The sequence below is a fragment of the Hyla sarda genome, unplaced genomic scaffold (genome assembly GCF_029499605.1).
Source record: "Hyla sarda isolate aHylSar1 unplaced genomic scaffold, aHylSar1.hap1 scaffold_2083, whole genome shotgun sequence".
In the NCBI taxonomy this organism is placed as follows: domain Eukaryota; kingdom Metazoa; phylum Chordata; class Amphibia; order Anura; family Hylidae; genus Hyla; species Hyla sarda.
Genome location: NW_026608748.1, coordinates 87 through 24,646, shown reverse-complemented (window position 1 = coordinate 24,646; position 24,560 = coordinate 87). Strand labels below are relative to the sequence as shown.

Sequence of the window (24,560 nt, the reverse complement as noted above, 5' to 3'; positions counted from 1 at the left end):
AAAAAAAGGAAATACAAAATCAAGCATTATCAAAAGGAGGCCTAGCCTTTCCCCGACCTCTACCCTTATTTTTTGCCTCCCCTTCCTTAAACTTAAGAGTCTTTGTCAATTTTTTGACTGAACATTCCTCCAAATAACCTGTGCCCAGGGAGGATAAAGAGGAGTCAGAATCAATCTGACATGACGACCCTCCACCTGCCTCCTCCCTTCCCGGGCTAGGAAAGTCCTCAATCCTTTGACTCTGAGGAGTCGGACAGTCATCCTCCGATTCTTCCACCGGCATCTTTCTCTTCAAGGATTCTTTGTCCACAGTCATCTCCTCTGGGGGATCAGAGGCCTCCGAAACAGATGCCCCCGAAACAGACTCCGCCTTCTCCCCCTCTGCCACCAAAGCATCCGGAACAGACCTAGAAATGGAAGGAAAAACAGGGGCAGACTCTGCTTCACTGGTCAGCACGCTAACCTCTGCATCGCCTGCCCTGGCAGCATTGGAGTCCTCAGGAACTGTCCCACCTCGAAGAGCCATTGCATATGATCGGGGTGCCCCGGACTGGTAAGTGGGGCAACTCCTAGCCAGGTGATCCGAAGAACCACAGAAATGACACTTGCGTTTCTCGGGACAGTCTGCAGTGCGGTGATCAGGCTTGTGGCAGTTCCTGCAAACCTGCCCGGTTGTACAGTTCTCTCTGGTATGACCAAAGCAAAAACAGTCCCGGCAAAAACTTGGCATCCCCGGGTAGTGCAGAAACCCCCTGTTGTTCCCTATCGCAAAGTTCTGCGGGGGGTGACAAAAACCTTCAGCACCACCCTCGGGGGCAGGCCTAAACTCCACCCAAAAACGTCTCATGCCTGTGAAAGTCCCCAGGATGTTATTTTTCCTCTCCGCACCAGAAACAGACACACAATACCTTCTTAGAAAGGTCTGGATCTCCTCATCCCGCACAAAAGGGTTGTACATATGCACTACCACTGGAACTTTCTTAGGCCGAGCCTCGCAGGAAATGAATCGGATCCCTTGTAGGTCAGGGTGAGAAGCATTCTCCTTACTCCGGTAGAGACAGGTACGGAGATCATCCAGGTTGTAGAAGGTCACGTCAAAGAATCCTTGGCTGGGAAAGACCTGGACACAGAAGATGGAAGCATGCGGCATCCTCAGCACTCCTTCCACGACCTTCTGCTGGACATGCAAAATCCCGTAGGCACTCCTCTTTTCCTCCTCGATAAACAGCCGTACTGTATTAGGAGCGTTCGGCGCATTAGCCATCCTCTCCGGCAGACCCGTCCTCCGATGATCACCTTCCCGTTATCCTGGGACTAAGCCCTCTCCCCAATAGCAGCAGGTGGGTGAAGCCCAGGCAATAAACCTGGGCGATCCCACAAGGCCGAGGAGAGGGGTACCCGAATACCTTAGGGCAAGACACTTGATCTTAGCCAAAAGGCCGAGAAGCGATAACCGTGAAAGGGGTGGGCCCAACAAGGTCCCCTTCATGGGCACTATCACTGCTTGCTGTCAGGGAGGCTGCCAGACAATTTTCCATGCACACTCTGGGCTGGGGGGCAGTCAACCACCAGTACACACAGCAGAACCTAAACCCATACCATTATTGCTAAGCAGCAAGACAGGGGCCCATTGCACTCCCACGGGGCCTTTTTAAATGCAATCCATAACCCGGATTTGCCAGGAACCCTTCTTACTCCTCCTACTTGCATGTGACACTGGGCTTAGGATCTGCATAGGAAACACACACACAAGCACACACCTACCTTTGTTGCCTGCAGATGCCTCCTTGGCTGTCCCCAAACGGTATCAAACCAACACCCACGGGAAGCTGTAAGCATAGAGGACATGCCTGCACCCCATTGGACTTACCTGTGTGGGTTAAATCCGGGTTATTTGACAACCTATGGCGGTGATGGTTCTGCTCAGGCAGAGCAGTGCTGATGCTCCTCATAAAGCTGTCGCTGCTGTGAAGGTTCTAGGTGACATCACAATCCCTATGGTTACATACACAACAAAGCTGGGTTGTTGTTGTTTACACTCTGCAAGGCCTGTGGAAGTGAGTGACATCATAGCACTGTAGTTCTGAGGGTTCTAGATGGATGCAACAATCTCCTGTTGCTTCTATGAAGGCCATAATAGACGACATCACCAAACAGCTCCATAGTCACATACACAGCAAAGGAGAGATGTTGTTTACACCTAGTGATGTCAGTGGTATTGAGTGACATCACAGCACAGTGCTAAGGCTCCTGGGCCTGGACACAGCAGCGGCTGCAATATCTCAACGGAGAATACGTTTATATATATGTGTGTGTGTGCGCGTATATATATATATATATATATATATATATATATATATATATATATATATATATTTCTCCGCCGAAATCACTTTTAAACCCATTTCCACCTTTTTTTCCCTTCTCTTCCTCTTACTTTTTTTTCACGTTTTTTTACGTTTTTCTCCTTTTCGCCTCTTTTCTGGGCGTATTATTCTTCTTTTTCTTCTTTTTTTTCGTCTAATGCATACCCCATCAGTGCAGCAATGCTTATTCAATACCGCCAGCAGATGGAGACACTGGGGGATAATTTTCTAAGGATTTATACTGATTTTTCCTGTCTGAATTTGTCGCACAGAAAGTTGCAGGCCAAATATGTGTGACATTTCTGCGACTTTAGCTTCTAGAGCATTTTTACAACATTATACATAGGTGCTGAATACATAAAAAGCGACTGTTCAGCGACAGACAAGTCGCATCGGCTGAAAGTAGGCCAGAATGTCAGTCCATGTTGGAGCAGGTTTAGATACAGTCTAAAGCATAGATCTCAAAGTCTGTGCACAGAATTTAGCAAGGGCCTCGCACCTTCTGATGCATCAGGTAGGTGCACTATAGCATAGCCTAACCCTCTGTACTTTGGTCTATATTGATGCGGGACATAGACAGCCAGCTGATGACCAATCCATTAGTGCAATGGATGGCTGGAAGCATTTGTCTTTGCCTTTGCAATACCACAGAAGCAATGCATGGTCAATGTACAGCAATGACACACCTGTGTGAACAGCCAGGAGACCCCCCCATGTTATGTTACATAGTTACATAGTTAGTACGGTCGAAAAAAGACATATGTCCATCAAGTTCAACCAGGGAATTAAGGGGTAGGGGTGTGGCGCGATATTGGGGAAGGGATGAGATTTTATATTTCTTCATAAGCATTAATCTTATTTTGTCAATTAGGAACATTCAGCACCCACCCGCTATCAAGGCAGCTGCCTATCATGTCATGCCCTACCTGCACAGGTGTGCTGGCTACTCAAATGATCCAATTAAGGAGGCCATTTAGTCAGCAGCAGCAGAAGTCCTGTGCCTGGACGCTCCAACAGCGGCCAGACACAAGCAGAAGCAGCAGAAGCAGCAGCAGCACCACCTTTTGTTTTTTGGCTGCAGCAGCAGCAGCAGCAGCAGCAAGGCCCACAGGGCTGGCTAGCTGGCTAGCCAGCAAGCAGGTAGCAATGAAAGTAGGAATCTTTCTTTTTAACCCTGTAAGGGGGTGGTGCACTGTACCCGAAGATACTGCCATATCGGGTCAATGCATAGGGCGACGGAAGCAAGCTTCGAAATCGGCCCCCGTTCTCAAAAATCCATTTAATATATGGTCCCCAGATAGGGGACGTATCAGATATTAAACTGATAAGAACAGATACTACACTTGATCTTAGCCAAAAGGCCGAGAAGCGATAACCGTGAAAGGGGCGGGCCCAACAAGGTCCCCTTCATGGGCACTATCACTGCTTGCTGTCAGGGAGGCTGCCAGACAATTTTCCATGCACACTCTGGGCTGGGGGGCAGTCAACCACCAGTACACACAGCAGAACCTAAACCCATACCATTATTGCTAAGCAGCAAGACAGGGGCCCATTGCACTCCCACGGGGCCTTTTTAAATGCAATCCATAACCCGGATTTGCCAGGAACCCTTCTTACTCCTCCTACTTGCATGTGACACTGGGCTTAGGATCTGCATAGGAAACACACACACAAGCACACACCTACCTTTGTTGCCTGCAGATGCCTCCTTGGCTGTCCCCAAACGGTATCAAACCAACACCCATGGGAAGCTGTAAGCATAGAGGACATGCCTGCACCCCATTGGACTTACCTGTGTGGGTTAAATCCGGGTTATTTGACAACCTATGGCGGTGATGGTTCTGCTCAGGCAGAGCAGTGCTGATGCTCCTCATAAAGCTGTCGCTGCTGTGAAGGTTCTAGGTGACATCACAATCCCTATGGTTACATACACAACAAAGCTGGGTTGTTGTTGTTTACACTCTGCAAGGCCTGTGGAAGTGAGTGACATCATAGCACTGTAGTTCTGAGGGTTCTAGATGGATGCAACAATCTCCTGTTGCTTCTATGAAGGCCATAATAGACGACATCACCAAACAGCTCCATAGTCACATACACAGCAAAGGAGAGATGTTGTTTACACCTAGTGATGTCAGTGGTATTGAGTGACATCACAGCACAGTGCTAAGGCTCCTGGGCCTGGACACAGCAGCGGCTGCAATATCTCAACGGAGAATACGTTTATATATATGTGTGTGTGTGCGCGTATATATATATATATATATATATATATATATATATATATATATATATATATATATTTCTCCGCCGAAATCACTTTTAAACCCATTTCCACCTTTTTTTCCCTTCTCTTCCTCTTACTTTTTTTTCACGTTTTTTTACGTTTTTCTCCTTTTCGCCTCTTTTCTGGGCGTATTATTCTTCTTTTTCTTCTTTTTTTTCGTCTAATGCATACCCCATCAGTGCAGCAATGCTTATTCAATACCGCCAGCAGATGGAGACACTGGGGGATAATTTTCTAAGGATTTATACTGATTTTTCCTGTCTGAATTTGTCGCACAGAAAGTTGCAGGCCAAATATGTGTGACATTTCTGCGACTTTAGCTTCTAGAGCATTTTTACAACATTATACATAGGTGCTGAATACATAAAAAGCGACTGTTCAGCGACAGACAAGTCGCATCGGCTGAAAGTAGGCCAGAATGTCAGTCCATGTTGGAGCAGGTTTAGATACAGTCTAAAGCATAGATCTCAAAGTCTGTGCACAGAATTTAGCAAGGGCCTCGCACCTTCTGATGCATCAGGTAGGTGCACTATAGCATAGCCTAACCCTCTGTACTTTGGTCTATATTGATGCGGGACATAGACAGCCAGCTGATGACCAATCCATTAGTGCAATGGATGGCTGGAAGCATTTGTCTTTGCCTTTGCAATACCACAGAAGCAATGCATGGTCAATGTACAGCAATGACACACCTGTGTGAACAGCCAGGAGACCCCCCCATGTTATGTTACATAGTTACATAGTTAGTACGGTCGAAAAAAGACATATGTCCATCAAGTTCAACCAGGGAATTAAGGGGTAGGGGTGTGGCGCGATATTGGGGAAGGGATGAGATTTTATATTTCTTCATAAGCATTAATCTTATTTTGTCAATTAGGAACATTCAGCACCCACCCGCTATCAAGGCAGCTGCCTATCATGTCATGCCCTACCTGCACAGGTGTGCTGGCTACTCAAATGATCCAATTAAGGAGGCCATTTAGTCAGCAGCAGCAGAAGTCCTGTGCCTGGACGCTCCAACAGCGGCCAGACACAAGCAGAAGCAGCAGAAGCAGCAGCAGCACCACCTTTTGTTTTTTGGCTGCAGCAGCAGCAGCAGCAGCAGCAAGGCCCACAGGGCTGGCTAGCTGGCTAGCCAGCAAGCAGGTAGCAATGAAAGTAGGAATCTTTCTTTTTAACCCTGTAAGGGGGTGGTGCACTGTACCCGAAGATACTGCCATATCGGGTCAATGCATAGGGCGACGGAAGCAAGCTTCGAAATCGGCCCCCGTTCTCAAAAATCCATTTAATATATGGTCCCCAGATAGGGGACGTATCAGATATTAAACTGATAAGAACAGATACTACACTTGATCTTAGCCAAAAGGCCGAGAAGCGATAACCGTGAAAGGGGCGGGCCCAACAAGGTCCCCTTCATGGGCACTATCACTGCTTGCTGTCAAGGAGGCTGCCAGACAATTTTCCATGCACACTCTGGGCTGGGGGGCAGTCAACCACCAGTACACACAGCAGAACCTAAACCCATACCATTATTGCTAAGCAGCAAGACAGGGGCCCATTGCACTCCCACGGGGCCTTTTTAAATGCAATCCATAACCCGGATTTGCCAGGAACCCTTCTTACTCCTCCTACTTGCATGTGACACTGGGCTTAGGATCTGCATAGGAAACACACACACAAGCACACACCTACCTTTGTTGCCTGCAGATGCCTCCTTGGCTGTCCCCAAACGGTATCAAACCAACACCCACGGGAAGCTGTAAGCATAGAGGACATGCCTGCACCCCATTGGACTTACCTGTGTGGGTTAAATCCGGGTTATTTGACAACCTATGGCGGTGATGGTTCTGCTCAGGCAGAGCAGTGCTGATGCTCCTCATAAAGCTGTCGCTGCTGTGAAGGTTCTAGGTGACATCACAATCCCTATGGTTACATACACGACAAAGCTGGGTTGTTGTTGTTTACACTCTGCAAGGCCTGTGGAAGTGAGTGACATCATAGCACTGTAGTTCTGAGGGTTCTAGATGGATGCAACAATCTCCTGTTGCTTCTATGAAGGCCATAATAGACGACATCACCAAACAGCTCCATAGTCACATACACAGCAAAGGAGAGATGTTGTTTACACCTAGTGATGTCAGTGGTATTGAGTGACATCACAGCACAGTGCTAAGGCTCCTGGGCCTGGACACAGCAGCGGCTGCAATATCTCAACGGAGAATACGTTTATATATATGTGTGTGTGTGCGCGTATATATATATATATATATATATATATATATATATATATATATTTCTCCGCCGAAATCACTTTTAAACCCATTTCCACCTTTTTTTCCCTTCTCTTCCTCTTACTTTTTTTTCACGTTTTTTTACGTTTTTCTCCTTTTCGCCTCTTTTCTGGGCGTATTATTCTTCTTTTTCTTCTTTTTTTTCGTCTAATGCATACCCCATCAGTGCAGCAATGCTTATTCAATACCGCCAGCAGATGGAGACACTGGGGGATAATTTTCTAAGGATTTATACTGATTTTTCCTGTCTGAATTTGTCGCACAGAAAGTTGCAGGCCAAATATGTGTGACATTTCTGCGACTTTAGCTTCTAGAGCATTTTTACAACATTATACATAGGTGCTGAATACATAAAAAGCGACTGTTCAGCGACAGACAAGTCGCATCGGCTGAAAGTAGGCCAGAATGTCAGTCCATGTTGGAGCAGGTTTAGATACAGTCTAAAGCATAGATCTCAAAGTCTGTGCACAGAATTTAGCAAGGGCCTCGCACCTTCTGATGCATCAGGTAGGTGCACTATAGCATAGCCTAACCCTCTGTACTTTGGTCTATATTGATGCGGGACATAGACAGCCAGCTGATGACCAATCCATTAGTGCAATGGATGGCTGGAAGCATTTGTCTTTGCCTTTGCAATACCACAGAAGCAATGCATGGTCAATGTACAGCAATGACACACCTGTGTGAACAGCCAGGAGACCCCCCCATGTTATGTTACATAGTTACATAGTTAGTACGGTCGAAAAAAGACATATGTCCATCAAGTTCAACCAGGGAATTAAGGGGTAGGGGTGTGGCGCGATATTGGGGAAGGGATGAGATTTTATATTTCTTCATAAGCATTAATCTTATTTTGTCAATTAGGAACATTCAGCACCCACCCGCTATCAAGGCAGCTGCCTATCATGTCATGCCCTACCTGCACAGGTGTGCTGGCTACTCAAATGATCCAATTAAGGAGGCCATTTAGTCAGCAGCAGCAGAAGTCCTGTGCCTGGACGCTCCAACAGCGGCCAGACACAAGCAGAAGCAGCAGAAGCAGCAGCAGCACCACCTTTTGTTTTTTGGCTGCAGCAGCAGCAGCAGCAGCAGCAAGGCCCACAGGGCTGGCTAGCTGGCTAGCCAGCAAGCAGGTAGCAATGAAAGTAGGAATCTTTCTTTTTAACCCTGTAAGGGGGTGGTGCACTGTACCCGAAGATACTGCCATATCGGGTCAATGCATAGGGCGACGGAAGCAAGCTTCGAAATCGGCCCCCGTTCTCAAAAATCCATTTAATATATGGTCCCCAGATAGGGGACGTATCAGATATTAAACTGATAAGAACAGATTTTTTTTTTTTTTTTTTATTGAAAAGGAAATATACAATACATAACCAAGTAAATCATTCAAAAAATTACATATTCATCTGAAAACACATGAATAACACATATTTGACATATACAATATATACAGGAATCATGTCTTTACATGTACATATAACAAAAAGCTTTCCCTTCATGACTTTCCCTCAGAAAAAATAAATTGCAGCGGATTCTGTCCCTCCAACTGTCCCTTCATATCAGGATATAATCTGTAAGAAAAGAAAAAGAAAGACAAATAAGAATACAATCATAACCAGTACTTCCATTTTTTGTGTTTCCAGATCCCCTCTGCATCATCAGAACCATAGTTTTTCCTATCACATAATACGTAAAGGTAAATTTTACCACGGATCATGCCCAGACACTCCTTCACACTTACTTCAGTTTGATTGAAAATCCTAATATTCCTTACATCCCACAGAACCTCTTTTACACAATTTACTATGAACCATAACACTCTTGCCTTCTCTCTCTCCACTGCACACAAACCAAACATCATCATATTAAAGGATAAGATTTCAATTCCAGTAAGATTTTTAATTAGACCAGACATTTTTCTCCACACAGACTTCGCATAACCACACTCCCAAAACACATGTACATAATTCTCACATCCACCGCAACCATCCCTGGGACACACTTCACTGTCTACCAATCTCCTTCTCCTCTGAAATTCCCTTGTTGGCAGACACCCATGAGCTAACATCCAAGACAAGTCCTTTTGTTTATTTGTCAGTTCCTTGTGACTGACATTTTTCCACACTACCTTACAATCCTTCTCAGACAGACCTCCCACACATTCCACTGTTTCTCTCTGCTCCAACACTTTCATCACCTTCTTACTATCATTCCATTCAGTCACACATTCCAGATTATTTTTCCTGACACACCGCCCTATTCTCTGATAGAACCAAGGAACCTCAAAACTTACAGGTACCCTTAAGTCCCTTTCCATTAGCTTATATTTCAACAACACATTACCAGCCAAATACCTTACCATGCACCCAAACACACATTCCTTCTTACTTACAGCGAGACAAAAACTGACATACTTCACAGCCAGGAACACTTCCACATTCATCATTCCTTTCCCACCATGCATTCTGCTTTTCACCACCTTCCCACGACTCAATTTCTCCATCCTTGAATTCCATAAGAAAACAAAGATCTGCCTGATAATTCTTGCCAGACACCTATCCGGTGGAGGAAACACATAATTAACATAAAGCAAAATAGGAATTATAACAGCTTTAATAACCAGAATCCTTCCCTCAATCGATAAAGTCCTTAAAGACCAGAAGTTTATTTTATTCCCCACCCTCCCCAAAACCCTCTCCCAACTTTCTTTCCCATACAAATCATTATCAAACACCACCCCAAGCACTTCCACACCCCCCTCTCTCACAGGCCACTCGCACAACCCACTCTCTCCCCACCCCTCAAAAAATTTACAACCACTCTTCCCAACATTAAGCTTAAACCCACTCATTAAACAGAAACACTCAATCAATAACTTAGCACGCCTTACCCCTGCCATTGACTTACATACAACAGTAACATCATCCATGTAACCAATCACTCGCATATCCTTCCCATGACTACCAGGTATTTCTATACCCCGCATCACCTTATCTCTCCTAATCATCCCCAACAAAGGCTCAATCATACAAATAAAAAGAATTGGCGACAGGGGACACCCCTGCCGCACTCCAGATTTTATACTCACTTCCCTACTCAGAAAACCATTGACCTGAATCTTACTATAAATGTCCCTATACAAACATTCAATCCACTTCACCATTCTGTCCGGCACATTCATCCTCCTCAAAACCCTAAACAATAAATCATGCACCACCCTATCATACGCTTTTTCAAAATCCACCGTAACAACAGCCACACCTTGCTTCCTAGTTTTACAGTCCCACAATACATCCCTCAGACCTAACAGACATTCAGAAATCCTACGATCAGGCACTGTACACATTTGCTCCTCACCTACCATACAATCAATCACATCCTTTAACCTATTCGCAATAACTTTAGCAATAATTTTGTAATCACAATTCAAGAGCGCTATAGGCCTCCAATTTTTAAGATCCCTCTTATCCCCTTTTTTAAACAATAACACAGTCACACTCTCACTCATACTTTTAGATAACTTCCCTCTCCTAAGTACTTCCTTACACACCTCCCATACATAATCCCCTAACATATCCCAAAACACAAGATAAAATTCCACAGGCAAACCATCACTCCCTGCCACCTTTCCTTTCTTCATCCCATTCACAGCATCCTCCACCTCACTCTTCCTCACATCCTCTTCCATAAAGAACCCATCAATTTCATCCAAACGCTTATCCACATATCCCAAACATTCCTCCTCTAGAGTCACGTCCCGCTCCTTCTCCGTGAATAAATCAGAATAAAACTTCCACACTTCCTCTAACACCTCATCCTTACCAAAGACCTCTACCCCATCATTCGTAAAAACACTCATCATCTCAGTTTTTTTACTGAATGCCTTTTTAAAGAAAAATTTGCTACATTTCTCATCCTTCTCTTTCACTTCAACCCTAGCCTGTGCAATAATCTTCCTTCCATTCCTCTCCAGACACTCATTCACACTTCCACGAGCTTCCTCAATCTCCTTCTCAACACTCATCCCCAAACGCCTCAATTCATACAAATACTCTAACCTTCTTTGCCATCTCTCATACTCTTCTCTATCTTTCCTCCCTTTCTCACACCCTTTTTTAATAAAAAACCTTTTAGTCTCTAACTTCACCCACTCCCACCACTCAACCACACTATAAAATGCATCCTTCCTCAACACCCATCCATCAAAACGCTCCCTATATTCTTGTAATACACATTCATTATCCAATAAAGACACATTCAACTTCCAAACACCCTTTCCATACTCACTTAGACCACCACCTTTTACCACACACTCAATCCAGGCATGATCCGTGAACGGTAACCTCCTCCGTCTGAAATTAGAAACAGACATTAGTTTTGAGACAAAAATGAAATCAATACGCGAACTTGTATTGTTAGAAAAATATGTATAACCGATAGTACCATCATTATGGGCAACAAAGGAATCCTTTAACCCAAATAAATTTACAATCTCTTTAAGCTGCTTACTAGTACTGTCTAAACCAGACCCACCACCCACCGTAGTACTACTCCTATCCCCCTCTGTTATTATACAATTGAAATCCCCTATAAGGAACACATCATCCCTCCCACTCAAAAAGAAATATAATTTCTCAAACACCTCCCCTCTTTCCTTCCTCCCAGTTGGAGCATAAACATTAATTACTTTATATGTGAAACCCCTGAAAATAAAATGCACTAATAATACCCTACCCGGAACAATATGGACAACTTTTTTAACAACAAACTCATTACTTTTGAACAAAATCCCCACCCCCGAATTACGTTCCATTGAACCAGACCATACCGATTGCCCATAAGGCCAGGAGATATTTGGCTCCCCATCCAAGCAGCACTCCTGGAGACCTAGAACATCAAAAGAATATCTAGAAAGTAAATCAAAAATGGCGGATCTCCTTTCTAAAGATCTAATACTGCGGACATTTAGAGAACCAATTGTTAAACTCATTCAAACATTTGAAGGAAAAAAAGGAAATACAAAATCAAGCATTATCAAAAGGAGGCCTAGCCTTTCCCCGACCTCTACCCTTATTTTTTGCCTCCCCTTCCTTAAACTTAAGAGTCTTTGTCAATTTTTTGACTGAACATTCCTCCAAATAACCTGTGCCCAGGGAGGATAAAGAGGAGTCAGAATCAATCTGACATGACGACCCTCCACCTGCCTCCTCCCTTCCCGGGCTAGGAAAGTCCTCAATCCTTTGACTCTGAGGAGTCGGACAGTCATCCTCCGATTCTTCCACCGGCATCTTTCTCTTCAAGGATTCTTTGTCCACAGTCATCTCCTCTGGGGGATCAGAGGCCTCCGAAACAGATGCCCCCGAAACAGACTCCGCCTTCTCCCCCTCTGCCACCAAAGCATCCGGAACAGACCTAGAAATGGAAGGAAAAACAGGGGCAGACTCTGCTTCACTGGTCAGCACGCTAACCTCTGCATCGCCTGCCCTGGCAGCATTGGAGTCCTCAGGAACTGTCCCACCTCGAAGAGCCATTGCATATGATCGGGGTGCCCCGGACTGGTAAGTGGGGCAACTCCTAGCCAGGTGATCCGAAGAACCACAGAAATGACACTTGCGTTTCTCGGGACAGTCTGCAGTGCGGTGATCAGGCTTGTGGCAGTTCCTGCAAACCTGCCCGGTTGTACAGTTCTCTCTGGTATGACCAAAGCAAAAACAGTCCCGGCAAAAACTTGGCATCCCCGGGTAGTGCAGAAACCCCCTGTTGTTCCCTATCGCAAAGTTCTGCGGGGGGTGACAAAAACCTTCAGCACCACCCTCGGGGGCAGGCCTAAACTCCACCCAAAAACGTCTCATGCCTGTGAAAGTCCCCAGGATGTTATTTTTCCTCTCCGCACCAGAAACAGACACACAATACCTTCTTAGAAAGGTCTGGATCTCCTCATCCCGCACAAAAGGGTTGTACATATGCACTACCACTGGAACTTTCTTAGGCCGAGCCTCGCAGGAAATGAATCGGATCCCTTGTAGGTCAGGGTGAGAAGCATTCTCCTTACTCCGGTAGAGACAGGTACGGAGATCATCCAGGTTGTAGAAGGTCACGTCAAAGAATCCTTGGCTGGGAAAGACCTGGACACAGAAGATGGAAGCATGCGGCATCCTCAGCACTCCTTCCACGACCTTCTGCTGGACATGCAAAATCCCGTAGGCACTCCTCTTTTCCTCCTCGATAAACAGCCGTACTGTATTAGGAGCGTTCGGCGCATTAGCCATCCTCTCCGGCAGACCCGTCCTCCGATGATCACCTTCCCGTTATCCTGGGACTAAGCCCTCTCCCCAATAGCAGCAGGTGGGTGAAGCCCAGGCAATAAACCTGGACGATCCCACAAGGCCGAGGAGAGGGGTACCCGAATACCTTAGGGCAAGACACTTGATCTTAGCCAAAAGGCCGAGAAGCGATAACCGTGAAAGGGGCGGGCCCAACAAGGTCCCCTTCATGGGCACTATCACTGCTTGCTGTCAGGGAGGCTGCCAGACAATTTTCCATGCACACTCTGGGCTGGGGGGCAGTCAACCACCAGTACACACAGCAGAACCTAAACCCATACCATTATTGCTAAGCAGCAAGACAGGGGCCCATTGCACTCCCACGGGGCCTTTTTAAATGCAATCCATAACCCGGATTTGCCAGGAACCCTTCTTACTCCTCCTACTTGCATGTGACACTGGGCTTAGGATCTGCATAGGAAACACACACACAAGCACACACCTACCTTTGTTGCCTGCAGATGCCTCCTTGGCTGTCCCCAAACGGTATCAAACCAACACCCACGGGAAGCTGTAAGCATAGAGGACATGCCTGCACCCCATTGGACTTACCTGTGTGGGTTAAATCCGGGTTATTTGACAACCTATGGCGGTGATGGTTCTGCTCAGGCAGAGCAGTGCTGATGCTCCTCATAAAGCTGTCGCTGCTGTGAAGGTTCTAGGTGACATCACAATCCCTATGGTTACATACACAACAAAGCTGGGTTGTTGTTGTTTACACTCTGCAAGGCCTGTGGAAGTGAGTGACATCATAGCACTGTAGTTCTGAGGGTTCTAGATGGATGCAACAATCTCCTGTTGCTTCTATGAAGGCCATAATAGACGACATCACCAAACAGCTCCATAGTCACATACACAGCAAAGGAGAGATGTTGTTTACACCTAGTGATGTCAGTGGTATTGAGTGACATCACAGCACAGTGCTAAGGCTCCTGGGCCTGGACACAGCAGCGGCTGCAATATCTCAACGGAGAATACGTTTATATATATGTGTGTGTGTGCGCGTATATATATATATATATATATATATATATATATATATATATATATATTTCTCCGCCGAAATCACTTTTAAACCCATTTCCACCTTTTTTTCCCTTCTCTTCCTCTTACTTTTTTTTCACGTTTTTTTACGTTTTTCTCCTTTTCGCCTCTTTTCTGGGCGTATTATTCTTCTTTTTCTTCTTTTTTTTCGTCTAATGCATACCCCATCAGTGCAGCAATGCTTATTCAATACCGCCAGCAGATGGAGACACTGGGGGATAATTTTCTAAGGATTTATACTGATTTTTCCTGTCTGAATTTGTCGCACAGAAAGTTGCAGGCCAAATATGTGTGACATTTCTGCGACTTTAGCTTCTAGAGCATTTTTACAACATTATACATAGGTGCTGAATACATAAAAAGCGACTGTTCAGCGACAGACAAGTCGCATCGGCTGAAAGTAGGCCAGAATGTCAGTCCATGTTGGAGCAGGTTTAGATACAGTCTAAAGCATAGATCTCAAAGTCTGTGCACAGAATTTAGCAAGGGCCTCGCACCTTCTGATGCATCAGGTAGGTGCACTATAGCATAGCCTAACCCTCTGTACTTTGGTCTATATTGATGCGGGACATAGACAGCCAGCTGATGACCAATCCATTAGTGCAATGGATGGCTGGAAGCATTTGTCTTTGCCTTTGCAATACCACAGAAGCAATGCATGGTCAATGTACAGCAATGACACACCTGTGTGAACAGCCAGGAGACCCCCCCATGTTATGTTACATAGTTACATAGTTAGTACGGTCGAAAAAAGACATATGTCCATCAAGTTCAACCAGGGAATTAAGGGGTAGGGGTGTGGCGCGATATTGGGGAAGGGATGAGATTTTATATTTCTTCATAAGCATTAATCTTATTTTGTCAATTAGGAACATTCAGCACCCACCCGCTATCAAGGCAGCTGCCTATCATGTCATGCCCTACCTGCACAGGTGTGCTGGCTACTCAAATGATCCAATTAAGGAGGCCATTTAGTCAGCAGCAGCAGAAGTCCTGTGCCTGGACGCTCCAACAGCGGCCAGACACAAGCAGAAGCAGCAGAAGCAGCAGCAGCACCACCTTTTGTTTTTTGGCTGCAGCAGCAGCAGCAGCAGCAGCAAGGCCCACAGGGCTGGCTAGCTGGCTAGCCAGCAAGCAGGTAGCAATGAAAGTAGGAATCTTTCTTTTTAACCCTGTAAGGGGGTGGTGCACTGTACCCGAAGATACTGCCATATCGGGTCAATGCATAGGGCGACGGAAGCAAGCTTCGAAATCGGCCCCCGTTCTCAAAAATCCATTTAATATATGGTCCCCAGATAGGGGACGTATCAGATATTAAACTGATAAGAACAGATACTACACTTGATCTTAGCCAAAAGGCCGAGAAGCGATAACCGTGAAAGGGGCGGGCCCAACAAGGTCCCCTTCATGGGCACTATCACTGCTTGCTGTCAGGGAGGCTGCCAGACAATTTTCCATGCACACTCTGGGCTGGGGGGCAGTCAACCACCAGTACACACAGCAGAACCTAAACCCATACCATTATTGCTAAGCAGCAAGACAGGGGCCCATTGCACTCCCACGGGGCCTTTTTAAATGCAATCCATAACCCGGATTTGCCAGGAACCCTTCTTACTCCTCCTACTTGCATGTGACACTGGGCTTAGGATCTGCATAGGAAACACACACACAAGCACACACCTACCTTTGTTGCCTGCAGATGCCTCCTTGGCTGTCCCCAAACGGTATCAAACCAACACCCACGGGAAGCTGTAAGCATAGAGGACATGCCTGCACCCCATTGGACTTACCTGTGTGGGTTAAATCCGGGTTATTTGACAACCTATGGCGGTGATGGTTCTGCTCAGGCAGAGCAGTGCTGATGCTCCTCATAAAGCTGTCGCTGCTGTGAAGGTTCTAGGTGACATCACAATCCCTATGGTTACATACACAACAAAGCTGGGTTGTTGTTGTTTACACTCTGCAAGGCCTGTGGAAGTGAGTGACATCATAGCACTGTAGTTCTGAGGGTTCTAGATGGATGCAACAATCTCCTGTTGCTTCTATGAAGGCCATAATAGACGACATCACCAAACAGCTCCATAGTCACATACACAGCAAAGGAGAGATGTTGTTTACACCTAGTGATGTCAGTGGTATTGAGTGACATCACAGCACAGTGCTAAGGCTCCTGGGCCTGGACACAGCAGCGGCTGCAATATCTCAACGGAGAATACGTTTATATATATGTGTGTGTGTGCGCGTATATATATATATATATATATATATATATATATATATATATATATATATATTTCTCCGCCGAAATCACTTTTAAACCCATTTCCACCTTTTTTTCCCTTCTCTTCCTCTTACTTTTTTTTCACGTTTTTTTACGTTTTTCTCCTTTTCGCCTCTTTTCTGGGCGTATTATTCTTCTTTTTCTTCTTTTTTTTCGTCTAATGCATACCCCATCAGTGCAGCAATGCTTATTCAATACCGCCAGCAGATGGAGACACTGGGGGATAATTTTCTAAGGATTTATACTGATTTTTCCTGTCTGAATTTGTCGCACAGAAAGTTGCAGGCCAAATATGTGTGACATTTCTGCGACTTTAGCTTCTAGAGCATTTTTACAACATTATACATAGGTGCTGAATACATAAAAAGCGACTGTTCAGCGACAGACAAGTCGCATCGGCTGAAAGTAGGCCAGAATGTCAGTCCATGTTGGAGCAGGTTTAGATACAGTCTAAAGCATAGATCTCAAAGTCTGTGCACAGAATTTAGCAAGGGCCTCGCACCTTCTGATGCATCAGGTAGGTGCACTATAGCATAGCCTAACCCTCTGTACTTTGGTCTATATTGATGCGGGACATAGACAGCCAGCTGATGACCAATCCATTAGTGCAATGGATGGCTGGAAGCATTTGTCTTTGCCTTTGCAATACCACAGAAGCAATGCATGGTCAATGTACAGCAATGACACACCTGTGTGAACAGCCAGGAGACCCCCCCATGTTATGTTACATAGTTACATAGTTAGTACGGTCGAAAAAAGACATATGTCCATCAAGTTCAACCAGGGAATTAAGGGGTAGGGGTGTGGCGCGATATTGGGGAAGGGATGAGATTTTATATTTCTTCATAAGCATTAATCTTATTTTGTCAATTAGGAACATTCAGCACCCACCCGCTATCAAGGCAGCTGCCTATCATGTCATGCCCTACCTGCACAGGTGTGCTGGCTACTCAAATGATCCAATTAAGGAGGCCATTTAGTCAGCAGCAGCAGAAGTCCTGTGCCTGGACGCTCCAACAGCGGCCAGACACAAGCAGAAGCAGCAGAAGCAGCAGCAGCACCACCTTTTGTTTTTTGGCTGCAGCAGCAGCAGCAGCAGCAGCAAGGCCCACAGGGCTGGCTAGCTGGCTAGCCAGCAAGCAGGTAGCAATGAAAGTAGGAATCTTTCTTTTTAACCCTGTAAGGGGGTGGTGCACTGTACCCGAAGATACTGCCATATCGGGTCAATGCATAGGGCGACGGAAGCAAGCTTCGAAATCGGCCCCCGTTCTCAAAAATCCATTTAATATATGGTCCCCAGATAGGGGACGTATCAGATATTAAACTGATAAGAACAGATACTACACTTGATCTTAGCCAAAAGGCCGAGAAGCGATAACCGTGAAAGGGGCGGGCCCAACAAGGTCCCCTTCATGGGCACTATCACTGCTTGCTGTCAGGGAGGCTGCCAGACAATTTTCCATGCACACTCTGGGCTGGGGGGCAGTCAACCACCAGTACACACAGCAGAACCTAAACCCATACCATTATTGCTAAGCAGCAAGACAGGGGCCCATTGCACTCCCACGGGGCCTTTTTAAATGCAATCCATAACCCGGATTTGCCAGGAACCCTTCTTACTCCTCCTACTTGCATGTGACACTGGGCTTAGGATCTGCATAGGAAACACACACACAAGCACACACCTACCTTTGTTGCCTGCAGATGCCTCCTTGGCTGTCCCCAAACGGTATCAAACCAACACCCACGGGAAGCTGTAAGCATAGAGGACATGCCTGCACCCCATTGGACTTACCTGTGTGGGTTAAATCCGGGTTATTTGACAACCTATGGCGGTGATGGTTCTGCTCAGGCAGAGCAGTGCTGATGCTCCTCATAAAGCTGTCGCTGCTGTGAAGGTTCTAGGTGACATCACAATCCCTATGGTTACATACACAACAAAGCTGGGTTGTTGTTGTTTACACTCTGCAAGGCCTGTGGAAGTGAGTGACATCATAGCACTGTAGTTCTGAGGGTTCTAGATGGATGCAACAATCTCCTGTTGCTTCTATGAAGGCCATAATAGACGACATCACCAAACAGCTCCATAGTCACATACACAGCAAAGGAGAGATGTTGTTTACACCTAGTGATGTCAGTGGTATTGAGTGACATCACAGCACAGTGCTAAGGCTCCTGGGCCTGGACACAGCAGCGGCTGCAATATCTCAACGGAGAATACGTTTATATATATGTGTGTGTGTGCGCGTATATATATATATATATATATATATATATATATATATATATATATATATATATATATTCTCCGCCGAAATCACTTTTAAACCCATTTCCACCTTTTTTTCCCTTCTCTTCCTCTTACTTTTTTTTCACGTTTTTTTACGTTTTTCTCCTTTTCGCCTCTTTTCTGGGCGTATTATTCTTCTTTTTCTTCTTTTTTTTCGTCTAATGCATACCCCATCAGTGCAGCAATGCTTATTCAATACCGCCAGCAGATGGAGACACTGGGGGATAATTTTCTAAGGATTTATACTGATTTTTCCTGTCTGAATTTGTCGCACAGAAAGTTGCAGGCCAAATATGTGTGACATTTCTGCGACTTTAGCTTCTAGAGCATTTTTACAACATTATACATAGGTGCTGAATACATAAAAAGCGACTGTTCAGCGACAGACAAGTCGCATCGGCTGAAAGTAGGCCAGAATGTCAGTCCATGTTGGAGCAGGTTTAGATACAGTCTAAAGCATAGATCTCAAAGTCTGTGCACAGAATTTAGCAAGGGCCTCGCACCTTCTGATGCATCAGGTAGGTGCACTATAGCATAGCCTAACCCTCTGTACTTTGGTCTATATTGATGCGGGACATAGACAGCCAGCTGATGACCAATCCATTAGTGCAATGGATGGCTGGAAGCATTTGTCTTTGCCTTTGCAATACCACAGAAGCAATGCATGGTCAATGTACAGCAATGACACACCTGTGTGAACAGCCAGGAGACCCCCCCATGTTATGTTACATAGTTACATAGTTAGTACGGTCGAAAAAAGACATATGTCCATCAAGTTCAACCAGGGAATTAAGGGGTAGGGGTGTGGCGCGATATTGGGGAAGGGATGAGATTTTATATTTCTTCATAAGCATTAATCTTATTTTGTCAATTAGGAACATTCAGCACCCACCCGCTATCAAGGCAGCTGCCTATCATGTCATGCCCTACCTGCACAGGTGTGCTGGCTACTCAAATGATCCAATTAAGGAGGCCATTTAGTCAGCAGCAGCAGAAGTCCTGTGCCTGGACGCTCCAACAGCGGCCAGACACAAGCAGAAGCAGCAGAAGCAGCAGCAGCACCACCTTTTGTTTTTTGGCTGCAGCAGCAGCAGCAGCAGCAGCAGCAAGGCCCACAGGGCTGGCTAGCTGGCTAGCCAGCAAGCAGGTAGCAATGAAAGTAGGAATCTTTCTTTTTAACCCTGTAAGGGGGTGGTGCACTGTACCCGAAGATACTGCCATATCGGGTCAATGCATAGGGCGACGGAAGCAAGCTTCGAAATCGGCCCCCGTTCTCAAAAATCCATTTAATATATGGTCCCCAGATAGGGGACGTATCAGATATTAAACTGATAAGAACAGATACTACACTTGATCTTAGCCAAAAGGCCGAGAAGCGATAACCGTGAAAGGGGCGGGCCCAACAAGGTCCCCTTCATGGGCACTATCACTGCTTGCTGTCAGGGAGGCTGCCAGACAATTTTCCATGCACACTCTGGGCTGGGGGGCAGTCAACCACCAGTACACACAGCAGAACCTAAACCCATACCATTATTGCTAAGCAGCAAGACAGGGGCCCATTGCACTCCCACGGGGCCTTTTTAAATGCAATCCATAACCCGGATTTGCCAGGAACCCTTCTTACTCCTCCTACTTGCATGTGACACTGGGCTTAGGATCTGCATAGGAAACACACACACAAGCACACACCTACCTTTGTTGCCTGCAGATGCCTCCTTGGCTGTCCCCAAACGGTATCAAACCAACACCCACGGGAAGCTGTAAGCATAGAGGACATGCCTGCACCCCATTGGACTTACCTGTGTGGGTTAAATCCGGGTTATTTGACAACCTATGGCGGTGATGGTTCTGCTCAGGCAGAGCAGTGCTGATGCTCCTCATAAAGCTGTCGCTGCTGTGAAGGTTCTAGGTGACATCACAATCCCTATGGTTACATACACAACAAAGCTGGGTTGTTGTTGTTTACACTCTGCAAGGCCTGTGGAAGTGAGTGACATCATAGCACTGTAGTTCTGAGGGTTCTAGATGGATGCAACAATCTCCTGTTGCTTCTATGAAGGCCATAATAGACGACATCACCAAACAGCTCCATAGTCACATACACAGCAAAGGAGAGATGTTGTTTACACCTAGTGATGTCAGTGGTATTGAGTGACATCACAGCACAGTGCTAAGGCTCCTGGGCCTGGACACAGCAGCGGCTGCAATATCTCAACGGAGAATACGTTTATATATATGTGTGTGTGTGCGCGTATATATATATATATATATATATATATATATATATATATATATATATTTCTCCGCCGAAATCACTTTTAAACCCATTTCCACCTTTTTTTCCCTTCTCTTCCTCTTACTTTTTTTTCACGTTTTTTTACGTTTTTCTCCTTTTCGCCTCTTTTCTGGGCGTATTATTCTTCTTTTTCTTCTTTTTTTTCGTCTAATGCATACCCCATCAGTGCAGCAATGCTTATTCAATACCGCCAGCAGATGGAGACACTGGGGGATAATTTTCTAAGGATTTATACTGATTTTTCCTGTCTGAATTTGTCGCACAGAAAGTTGCAGGCCAAATATGTGTGACATTTCTGCGACTTTAGCTTCTAGAGCATTTTTACAACATTATACATAGGTGCTGAATACATAAAAAGCGACTGTTCAGCGACAGACAAGTCGCATCGGCTGAAAGTAGGCCAGAATGTCAGTCCATGTTGGAGCAGGTTTAGATACAGTCTAAAGCATAGATCTCAAAGTCTGTGCACAGAATTTAGCAAGGGCCTCGCACCTTCTGATGCATCAGGTAGGTGCACTATAGCATAGCCTAACCCTCTGTACTTTGGTCTATATTGATGCGGGACATAGACAGCCAGCTGATGACCAATCCATTAGTGCAATGGATGGCTGGAAGCATTTGTCTTTGCCTTTGCAATACCACAGAAGCAATGCATGGTCAATGTACAGCAATGACACACCTGTGTGAACAGCCAGGAGACCCCCCCATGTTATGTTACATAGTTACATAGTTAGTACGGTCGAAAAAAGACATATGTCCATCAAGTTCAACCAGGGAATTAAGGGGTAGGGGTGTGGCGCGATATTGGGGAAGGGATGAGATTTTATATTTCTTCATAAGCATTAATCTTATTTTGTCAATTAGGAACATTCAGCACCCACCCGCTATCAAGGCAGCTGCCTATCATGTCATGCCCTACCTGCACAGGTGTGCTGGCTACTCAAATGATCCAATTAAGGAGGCCATTTAGTCAGCAGCAGCAGAAGTCCTGTGCCTGGACGCTCCAACAGCGGCCAGACACAAGCAGAAGCAGCAGAAGCAGCAGCAGCACCACCTTTTGTTTTTTGGCTGCAGCAGCAGCAGCAGCAGCAGCAGCAAGGCCCACAGGGCTGGCTAGCTGGCTAGCCAGCAAGCAGGTAGCAATGAAAGTAGGAATCTTTCTTTTTAACCCTGTAAGGGGGTGGTGCACTGTACCCGAAGATACTGCCATATCGGGTCAATGCATAGGGCGACGGAAGCAAGCTTCGAAATCGGCCCCCGTTCTCAAAAATCCATTTAATATATGGTCCCCAGATAGGGGACGTATCAGATATTAAACTGATAAGAACAGATACTACACTTGATCTTAGCCAAAAGGCCGAGAAGCGATAACCGTGAAAGGGGCGGGCCCAACAAGGTCCCCTTCATGGGCACTATCACTGCTTGCTGTCAGGGAGGCTGCCAGACAATTTTCCATGCACACTCTGGGCTGGGGGGCAGTCAACCACCAGTACACACAGCAGAACCTAAACCCATACCATTATTGCTAAGCAGCAAGACAGGGGCCCATTGCACTCCCACGGGGCCTTTTTAAATGCAATCCATAACCCGGATTTGCCAGGAACCCTTCTTACTCCTCCTACTTGCATGTGACACTGGGCTTAGGATCTGCATAGGAAACACACACACAAGCACACACCTACCTTTGTTGCCTGCAGATGCCTCCTTGGCTGTCCCCAAACGGTATCAAACCAACACCCACGGGAAGCTGTAAGCATAGAGGACATGCCTGCACCCCATTGGACTTACCTGTGTGGGTTAAATCCGGGTTATTTGACAACCTATGGCGGTGATGGTTCTGCTCAGGCAGAGCAGTGCTGATGCTCCTCATAAAGCTGTCGCTGCTGTGAAGGTTCTAGGTGACATCACAATCCCTATGGTTACATACACAACAAAGCTGGGTTGTTGTTGTTTACACTCTGCAAGGCCTGTGGAAGTGAGTGACATCATAGCACTGTAGTTCTGAGGGTTCTAGATGGATGCAACAATCTCCTGTTGCTTCTATGAAGGCCATAATAGACGACATCACCAAACAGCTCCATAGTCACATACACAGCAAAGGAGAGATGTTGTTTACACCTAGTGATGTCAGTGGTATTGAGTGACATCACAGCACAGTGCTAAGGCTCCTGGGCCTGGACACAGCAGCGGCTGCAATATCTCAACGGAGAATACGTTTATATATATGTGTGTGTGTGCGCGTATATATATATATATATATATATATATATATATATATATATATATTTCTCCGCCGAAATCACTTTTAAACCCATTTCCACCTTTTTTTCCCTTCTCTTCCTCTTACTTTTTTTTCACGTTTTTTTACGTTTTTCTCCTTTTCGCCTCTTTTCTGGGCGTATTATTCTTCTTTTTCTTCTTTTTTTTCGTCTAATGCATACCCCATCAGTGCAGCAATGCTTATTCAATACCGCCAGCAGATGGAGACACTGGGGGATAATTTTCTAAGGATTTATACTGATTTTTCCTGTCTGAATTTGTCGCACAGAAAGTTGCAGGCCAAATATGTGTGACATTTCTGCGACTTTAGCTTCTAGAGCATTTTTACAACATTATACATAGGTGCTGAATACATAAAAAGCGACTGTTCAGCGACAGACAAGTCGCATCGGCTGAAAGTAGGCCAGAATGTCAGTCCATGTTGGAGCAGGTTTAGATACAGTCTAAAGCATAGATCTCAAAGTCTGTGCACAGAATTTAGCAAGGGCCTCGCACCTTCTGATGCATCAGGTAGGTGCACTATAGCATAGCCTAACCCTCTGTACTTTGGTCTATATTGATGCGGGACATAGACAGCCAGCTGATGACCAATCCATTAGTGCAATGGATGGCTGGAAGCATTTGTCTTTGCCTTTGCAATACCACAGAAGCAATGCATGGTCAATGTACAGCAATGACACACCTGTGTGAACAGCCAGGAGACCCCCCCATGTTATGTTACATAGTTACATAGTTAGTACGGTCGAAAAAAGACATATGTCCATCAAGTTCAACCAGGGAATTAAGGGGTAGGGGTGTGGCGCGATATTGGGGAAGGGATGAGATTTTATATTTCTTCATAAGCATTAATCTTATTTTGTCAATTAGGAACATTCAGCACCCACCCGCTATCAAGGCAGCTGCCTATCATGTCATGCCCTACCTGCACAGGTGTGCTGGCTACTCAAATGATCCAATTAAGGAGGCCATTTAGTCAGCAGCAGCAGAAGTCCTGTGCCTGGACGCTCCAACAGCGGCCAGACACAAGCAGAAGCAGCAGAAGCAGCAGCAGCACCACCTTTTGTTTTTTGGCTGCAGCAGCAGCAGCAGCAGCAGCAGCAAGGCC

General features: G+C 45.7%; 7 non-coding genes across 7 annotated transcripts; all 7 read right to left on the bottom strand.

Moving 5' to 3' along the window:
- Positions 1–3,548: 3,548 nt before the first annotated feature.
- LOC130318872 (U2 spliceosomal RNA) lies at positions 3,549–3,739 on the bottom strand. Its single transcript, XR_008865304.1, has one exon. It is a non-coding gene; the product is annotated as a U2 spliceosomal RNA (small nuclear RNA).
- A 2,099-nt stretch (positions 3,740–5,838) lies between these two features.
- Positions 5,839–6,029, bottom strand: LOC130318891 (U2 spliceosomal RNA). Its single transcript, XR_008865321.1, has one exon. It is a non-coding gene; the product is annotated as a U2 spliceosomal RNA (small nuclear RNA).
- A 2,087-nt stretch (positions 6,030–8,116) lies between these two features.
- Positions 8,117–8,300, bottom strand: LOC130318886 (U2 spliceosomal RNA). Its single transcript, XR_008865317.1, has one exon. It is a non-coding gene; the product is annotated as a U2 spliceosomal RNA (small nuclear RNA).
- Positions 8,301–15,488: 7,188 nt separating this feature from the next.
- LOC130318890 (U2 spliceosomal RNA) lies at positions 15,489–15,679 on the bottom strand. The gene has a single exon (XR_008865320.1). It is a non-coding gene; the product is annotated as a U2 spliceosomal RNA (small nuclear RNA).
- A 2,095-nt stretch (positions 15,680–17,774) lies between these two features.
- Positions 17,775–17,965, bottom strand: LOC130318888 (U2 spliceosomal RNA). The gene has a single exon (XR_008865319.1). It is a non-coding gene; the product is annotated as a U2 spliceosomal RNA (small nuclear RNA).
- A 2,103-nt stretch (positions 17,966–20,068) lies between these two features.
- Positions 20,069–20,259, bottom strand: LOC130318883 (U2 spliceosomal RNA). Its single transcript, XR_008865314.1, has one exon. It is a non-coding gene; the product is annotated as a U2 spliceosomal RNA (small nuclear RNA).
- A 2,094-nt stretch (positions 20,260–22,353) lies between these two features.
- On the bottom strand, positions 22,354–22,544 carry LOC130318871 (U2 spliceosomal RNA). Its single transcript, XR_008865303.1, has one exon. It is a non-coding gene; the product is annotated as a U2 spliceosomal RNA (small nuclear RNA).
- Positions 22,545–24,560: the final 2,016 nt, after the last annotated feature.